We start from the raw sequence: 8093 nt of genomic DNA, 5'->3' as shown, positions 1-8093 counted from the left end.
GTGCAGCGCAGAGACTCGGCTCCTTGCGGTGACACTCAGCCCTGCTTATACCGCTTGGTCCTTGCTGCCTGGTTCCAGTCCTTGGGGAACTGTCCCACACAGCCTCCCTCTGGCTTCACTTTGTCCCCACATGGGAGCCCAAGCCCAGCTCTGCAGGCTCCTCCCCACCTTACTGGGGCTAAGCACTGTCCCCGGGGCCCAGAACACTGCCACTTTGCTCTCTAGGGAGCTGCGGACGCCATTTGCAGTGTTGTTCCCTGGGTCTCCACTGTGCCTGCAGTGGCTTTGGGGGACAGTGGGCTCCTGAGTGGCAGTGATACCCCTCACCTAGAGACCCCAACTTTGTTTTCTGGGCACAGTGCAAGGAATTTGCAGGCTCTGTGAGGGTGGGAGATGGTCTGGGGGGCTCCTGCAGCGGCAGCAGCTTGTGGGGTGACTGACGGAGCTGGCTCCTTGGCACCGGAGCCAGGGCTGTGAGGGAGGAGCAGAGGGAGATGGGCTGTGCAGAAAGCACTCCGTGGGTCCCAGGCACAGCTGTGCCCTCCAGTCCAGGTGGCCTAGACCTTTATCACCGCCCCGGTTAATGTTTAACTGGCGCTCAGGGTAAAGGTGCAAGGAGGAAGACTGCCGAGCAGAGTAGGGAGCCCAGCCACCGCTCCACCGCTGGGCCACGCAGCAGAGTCCACCAGACAGGCCTGGCAGGCACTGGGATTCCTGGCACGTAAGTCTCCGCTTTCCTATGTTCTTGGGTGTGTGTTACCACACATGGGGTCACTCAGGTCCCAAGGTGGGGAGAGGACCACTCCCGGAATGAGTGAGCAGGGTCACCATGCGCCACAACCATCTCCACACGAAGGGCTGAGCAGAGGTTTCCACACTGTGAGGATCAGGAGCTGATGTCGTGACACACACGCACACATCCATGTACAGGCATGCACGAACACATACAGGCACACATGCCTGTGGCACTGTAGCAAATGCCATGAGACACAGGTCCCATGGGCTCCACACCTCCCTCTGTGAGCAGAGCTCTGACAGCCCCTGACCCTCCGGTTCTCATGGAGTCGAATCCTTCGATCATGGGTGTGGTGGGCACACGTGTGGGAGGTGAGCCTGAAACAGGAATCCGTCCTGGGCCAGAGGGGCACCCTCAGGCCCACGAGGGCCTCTCCTGACATCCACGGTGTCTCCTGAGCAATGCGAGCTGAGAAGTCAGAGGTCTTCCTGCCATCTTGCACTGGTGCCAAGGGCCCCGGAAGGTCCCACAGGGTCCAGGAAGTCAGACCTGAGCCTGCACCGGGTGGGAGTCAGTGGTCCTCCCCCTGGAGAAGGGTACACACTCCCCTCTAACCACAGCCGGGTTGCTGTGGGACTAAAGCAAGCAGGACGAGGGCTGGCAGGGGCTCCCATGGCCGCAGCAGGTCCTAGGGTGCAGGGATATGGGGCCAGGATGGTACCTTGCCCTCTGGGCTGAGCTGGGAGGAGGTGCACCCCGGCTGCCCCAGCGCTCTCTACACCCCTGTGCTTGCAGAGTGGGTTCCAGGCACTCGGGAGCCAGGGTAACATGGTGCTCTCAGAATCTAAGTCGAAACTTCCAGGTGTTAAAAATGACCAAATGATTTGTGAAGACATGCAGCCGTCAGCATGCAGTGCTGTCCCTCTGCTTTGCTCTACCCTGGTCACCAGGACAGAGAGAGGCTTGAAGGCAGCCTGTCTGAACTGCGAGAGGCACAGGCCATTGGAGTACCTGACTCAGTTAAGTTAGGGTTTCTTTCCTTTTTTGAGATAGAGTCTCACCTAGTTGCTAAATTACTCAGGTTGGCATTTACAACTTCCTGCCTCAGCCTCCCAGAGTGGTGGGATTACTGGTATGCACCCACTGAATTAACTTATTATTACATGAAATTATCAAAGTTTCACTCTACCAAGAATAGAATTCTAAACATGCAAATAACTTTAATTGCATAAAGGAAATCTTGATGTAATGATGTGAAGAAAACAATAAATACTCTAGCATGGTGGGAAACCTCAGCAAACCTTTACCAAAAACCCAGTCATCTTGATTTAGTGACCATGGGTAGAATCCTGCATCTAATGTCTGGTGGGAACACTGAGAAGAGAAAAAGTGCACAAACCCTGCGAAACAGGGGAGGTAAATCTTACTGAGCTACATTCACAAAGGCGAGGTGTCATCCAGCCCTAAAACCCTGTTTAATGGGAAAAGCTCTGCACAGCATAGGTCTAGGCTTTAAATCCATGGAATGAAATTGAATTAAGCAGATGTTGCCTCAAGGGCACAGTGGAGGGTCAGCGCCAGGCCCCTGAGGCTGGGAAGTGAGGACAGGGACAGAAGGTGGTGACACAGCCATGACTCATGAACCACGTGCACATAATTAATGGATAATTAACATGTTAAGAGATTAATCAGCAGCCGGGATACCAATGGGTGCATGAGACTCAATCACAGTTCTGTGTGTTAGCAATGAACACTTACTGTCTTATTAGTAGCAAAATCTTTTCAGATATTCACGAGACATTGTGTTTCCATTCCCCACAGACACTCTTTCCCCATGGGTTTTCTTTTTCTTATCAAATAGGAATCTTCATGCTATAGATTGAACCCATAATCAGAGGTCAATCTTTTTCAGGTCTTCTAGCTTCTACTTCATGCTTGATAACATACTCAAAGTTGTCAATCTATTAGAGTCAGTTGAAGAAATGACTCATTTAAGACATCCTTCCAATCCAATATCATAAAAATAATTTCTGTTCTTTAGAAAACTTAGCTTTTATGTCAGGGCATGGTGGCCTATATGTGTAAGTCCAGCACTCCGGGAAGCTGAGGCAGGAGGATCCCAAGGTATATACTTTACCTTGTGATAATTTACCAGCTTAGATAATTTACAGACTTAGCAAGAACCTGTCTCCTAATTACAAAAATTAATAAGTACTGGAGATGTAGCTTAGTGCAAAATCCCTGGGACAAACCCCAGCACAGAAAAGTTATCAACTAAATAAATAAGCAAACTCTCACAGTTGAGGCTGTAATCCCTCTGGGTCTAATTTTTGTGTACGACGTGAGTGAGGGATTCAGCTTTGCTCTTTGCAAGGAAGACTCAGACAACAACAGCAGAAAGACTGCACTGTTGACCAGTGCTGGTTGGATATCTGGTTGGATACCAGCTCCTTGGCGCTCCCTAAGACCTGGCCCCCAGTCTGTCCCTGCACCTGGCACACACACGCTGCTGATCTGGCTATGCTGGTGACCACGAAGCAGATCCACAGCCTTGGGGTGCACTGGCCTTCCTGAGACGTTGCCTACCGAGCTAAGTTTTGTTCAGTGATAGTGCGGCTGCTCCTCACCAGTCCAGAGGCTCTGAGTGCTGGGCACAGCCAGTGTCCACTCAGGGACTGGATGTGGATTCTGTTCCCTGGATTCTTCACCTGCATCTTCCCATGGATGTTTGTGGGCTTCTGCAGGGGACGGGGCAGCCTAGCAGGCACCTAAAGGCCAGCGCTCCCCTTGGACGTGGGGCAGCAGGTCCTGGCAGGGCCAGAGCCCTCTGCCTCTGGACTCCCCCACCCTTGGGCTCCTACTGCTTCGGGCCCACAGTTGCTCCTGCTTGTGCCCCCGACGTCTCCACAGCGGAGCAGTGGTACCTGATTGATTCACTGGATCAATCACCACTATAGCAGTGGAGCGGCCGTCAGCAGAAGCCGTCTGGATGTTGGGGATCAGATCTGTGCTTGGATAAAATCTGTTAAGAGTCTTATTATGCAAGGTTCAAACAATAACAGCAGAAAGACTGGGGAGAAGCAAGGATGTCCAGTGGGTTTGGAAGAGCCTCCTCCCCGGCCCGCAGTGAAGCCACCCTTGCCTGCTCTGGGAGCCTAGCTGCTTGGTCCTGGTGACCCTGATGGACCCGTAGATGAAACCCAACCTGCTGAAGCGGAAGCAGCTTTTCTTCCTGAGAAAGGTAGAGGGGCCTCCCTTCCTCAGGTGACTCAGTTCTGGGGGGCCACCTCGGCCAGGGAACCTACTTCCTTCTGTAAGGTGGGCTGCAGCAGAGACGCTACCCCTGCCTCTCCTGTCACCATACCCGGGGATTCCCAGACCTCCTAGCAGGGCTGTGAGGAACAGGTTTCGTGGCTGTCCTAAGAGAGGGGTCTGCATGGGACCCCGAGCTCGGTTTGCTCAGAGGTTTGTCCATATTGGGGGCCAGAAACACCAGGGTACATGGTCCAGCCCAGTTAGTGAGCAGAGATAAGCAGTCTGCACAGTCAGGGGACCGGGGCTGTTACGGATTAAAAGCTGGTGGTCAACTTAACACCAGATGAATTAAATCAGCATGGTGCTGGACGTAGATGTTCCACCTGAGGAAAGTTGCCAGCATAGCGATGTGGAAAGGAAGAGCAAGGCATTGTGGGTTCTCCCACGTGTTGCTGTTTGAGCCCTTGGTTCTCCTGGAAGAGCTTGTCATGACTAGCTTCCCCAGTGTGAGTTTGGCCATTATCATCAAAGGACCACGGGACCTTGTTGGTAGGGTGGGTGTGGTTCGCTTTGTGGAGCTCTGGTCCTTAAATTGAACATTGTTTCATGGCTCTGCGGGGAAGATGTGTACTGTTTAATTTCCAGGAGAAACTCATCACGCTGGCTTTCTGGCATGTACTCCACTGTTCTTATCATTGGAGGAGCTCGGGACCTCTGTGTTGCTTAGGATAGCCATGGTACTTTTCAGGACGGCCATGGTACTTTTCAGGACAGCCCTGGTCTTTGTTGTGAGTGTGACACCTCGGCTCCAGTGTAGAACCCTCAACCTACCAGTACAACTCCTTCTCCCCAATGGCATGGACTTTCTGGCTTCCACCACTGATCTTTGGCTGTTCCCAGCACAGATCCATAAAACAGACTGGCATGAGTCCTTCTTGTGGGTTCTAGACCTCCAGCTGGACTCGTGGAAGGCATTGTCACGGGCTCTAGGTTCTCACCTGGACTCATGCAGGACACTGCTGTGGAATCCAGGCCCTGGCTGAATGTTCTGAGTCTTTGGTGTTGTGGACAGATTTCCTGCACTTTCTTGTGTTTAACTCTGGGTGACCATCATAAAATAATACTATAAATTCTGTGTCCTGATTCTAACTGTACTTCTCACAGCCCCTGACTATAGCACTGGCTGTGTTTAGACACAAACACGATGCATAGTGACAGCATTTCTTTCTGAAAACCTTCTTTTTGCCATTGTCCCATGCTGGGGGTGAATGTGGTCCCCGAAAGGGGGAGCGGAGCCTGGATGATCCTTTGTGTAGCACCTGGATTTTATCCTCCTGGTGTAAGGTAAATCTCAGCCTGTGACGGTAGCCCGCTGGGATGGGCGCTTCAAGCTTGGCGGGGTGGCGTCTGGGTTGGGGCATCTGTTCCGCAGTGCGGGTCAGCTGAGGGAGGAGAGCACAACTGAAAGGTGAGATGGAAGTTGGCGGGGTGAGTGGACCCAGCAGCTCACGACTGTGAGTTTGTTGTTTCTATACTTGGCTGTCCTGACATCTGAGCAGATGGAGTCACAGGCCATGATCATGGTCACGAGGAAGAGGAGATTTAGGATACAGTCTCATTAGAATGGGGTGAGTCCCCAGGATTACTCCAGAGACCCCCTATTGGAGAGGTGGGTGGTGGCTGTGAAAAGACCTTTATGCATGTGGCTGTAAGTCATGGGATGTGATGGTGTTTTCATGACCTGGGGTCCCTGAGTGTGGTGTCCTGTAGGTCTCAGGGTCCTCGGTGTATGCCTCAAGAGTGGGAAAGCAGGTGGACTCAGCCGTGGTCCCTGCTGAGGGTGGGTGATTGCACCCTTGTGAAGGAGGCAGGGGCAGAGGCCATGGCCAGTGCAGAGAGGGACAGGCACCCTGAGGGGGAGAGGGTGGAGGCAGAAGCGAATCCTGCTCTGTGTAGTGAGAGCTGGGAGTGGTTTTGCAGGGCATGGGCCACATTTAAAGCCTCATGGATGCAAGAGGGCAATCTGGGGGGCTGCCAGGGCCTAGAGCTGCATCTGGACTCTGGCGGTTGGGGCAGGGCCAGGTACATCACTCTGGGGCTGGAGATGGAAGACACAAATCTGGATGGTAGGAGCCCAATCAACTGGAGGGAGATAATGGGGAGAAGATACCCACTGGGGAGCATTACTCAGGGGAAGCAGGTGCGGTGCAGGATTGATTGAGGAGAATTCCTGAGGACACACAGGGGAATGAACATGCATTCCACCAGAGGGAGGAGAGCAGCAGACAGGAGGAACCCATTTGTGGGGTTCCAGTGGGCTGGGGTCGCTGAAGCCAGACCTGCAGTGAGTATGGGTGCCAGGGGTACAGATGTGAGCAGGAAGCGGAGACAGGGGTATATGGGTGTCTTAGTTACTTTTTACTCATTGCTGAGACAAAATACCTGAAGCCCAAAGTTGGGAAAGGAAAGGTTTATTTCTTACAGTTTTTGGAGGTTTCAGTCCACACTCAGTTGGCTCCCAGGCAGGCGGGCATGGCTGGGCTGCTGTTTATGGCAGCTGCAAACAGCAAGCTCGAAGCAGCAAAGAGCAAGACACAGCTTCTTCCTGCCATTACATCACATCCTGGCTCCACCCCTAAGTGCGTGTAGCACTAACACCATCAATCCAAGGGCTAGACAATGAATGAATAACAAATGCACAATTCAAACTCATGAGGCCTGGGGGACACAGACATAAACCATGACATTCCACCCCTGGCCCCCCAGACTCATGTACATCCTTTATACAAAAGACATTTAGTCCACCTCCAAGAGTTGCCAAAGTCCTAACAGCTTCAGCATTGCTGAAAAGTCCAAGTCCAAAGTCTCCTCCAAGATCTATGGCAAACTCTTAACTGTAACCCCTGTACAAATGAAACAAGGATAAACATTTCTGAAATGCAATTTCAGATAAACATTACCATTCCAAAAGTTACAAACAGGGGAATATAAAGCATTGGAAGCAAAGCAAGTCCAACATCCAGCAGGCCAAACATTAAGTCCCAGAGTTCCACACTCAGCATCTGAAGCAATCTGGTTGCAAGTGCCAAAACGCTTGGGTGATTTCACCCCCAGGACACTTCCAGGGATTTCAACTCCCGCAGCTTTTCTCTTAAATCTTCTCTGCTTGCTTTTTGCAGCTTCCCTTGGATCATCTAGATTCCTGGCTTTTCCAAACTTCTGGGGTCTCCACTGCACCTTTGGCTTCACACTTACATCTTCACAAATTGCCCTCTCAGGGGCACATCGCTTGGCCAGCTAGGTCCTTTGCAATCGAGGTGGAAGCCATCTTACCCTCAGAATTTGTGCATTTTCCTTGCACCTAAAAGCAGCACCTTGTGGATGCCACCAAGGTTTGCTGCTAGCTGAAGCAGTAGCCAGGCTTTTCTCTCTCTTGGCTGTAGGGGTCATTTGCCTGGATCACAGGGCTCTGTTTACCTGATTATGAGAAAAAGCTTCTCTATGTTGCCACCATTCTGGAACTTCATGTGGCCGCTGTCGCCATTCTAGAACATGGCGCTCTGGCTCTGAAGATTTTCCCTCTGAGCAATTTTTTTAACCTTTGCTGTGAGGCTGCACAGGGTGGGGACCCGCTTCCTGGGATGCCCCGGGGACATCTTTCTTATCTCTCTTTCTGTTTCTCCTCAGGAATCAAAATCTCAACTCTGTTTTTACAATCCACAGCCTTCCTGGAATTTTCTTTCTGGCCAAATTCACAGCATTTTAAATTATCCTACTGGGCTCTTTGCTCTTGATTTGAAACATACAGCTGGCTAAAAGCCCCCAGCAATAGCCATGCCATGGCCTCAAGTTTCGATTGCTTTTTAATTTCTTTTTCAAGATTAATCAGTCCACTGCCCTTTGTCTCAGTCTCAGGCAAAGTCTCTGGGCAGGAGCAAAATGCAGATAAACTTTCTGCCAAGCCATAACACACATCATGTGGAGTCCAAAGGCCAATGCAGTCCTTCATCCCAGCAGAAACCTCCCAAGCCTGGTCTTTACCATGAAGCTTTCTATCAGCCTTCTGGTCTCCTGAGCTCTGACCAGAATCTCCTCTACAGAA

General features: G+C 51.6%; 1 protein-coding gene across 4 annotated transcripts in view; it reads left to right on the top strand.

Moving 5' to 3' along the window:
• The first annotated feature begins 567 nt into the window (after nt 1-567).
• Nucleotides 568-8093, top strand: part of Ddc (dopa decarboxylase) — a 62920-nt gene continuing 55394 nt past the window's right edge. Inside the window, exon 1 of one of the 4 annotated variants that reach the window (XM_063233511.1) lies at nt 568-721. The gene's annotated coding sequence lies outside the window, so the exon portion shown is untranslated. 4 annotated transcript variants of the gene reach the window in all.

The sequence above is a fragment of the Cavia porcellus genome, unplaced genomic scaffold (assembly GCF_034190915.1).
Source record: "Cavia porcellus strain 051 isolate PalLab524CR breed Dunkin Hartley unplaced genomic scaffold, mCavPor4.1 scaffold_23, whole genome shotgun sequence".
Lineage (NCBI taxonomy): Eukaryota > Metazoa > Chordata > Mammalia > Rodentia > Caviidae > Cavia > Cavia porcellus.
The sequence above is the reverse complement of the archived record's forward strand: the minus strand, read 5'-3'. Positions and strand labels throughout refer to the sequence as shown.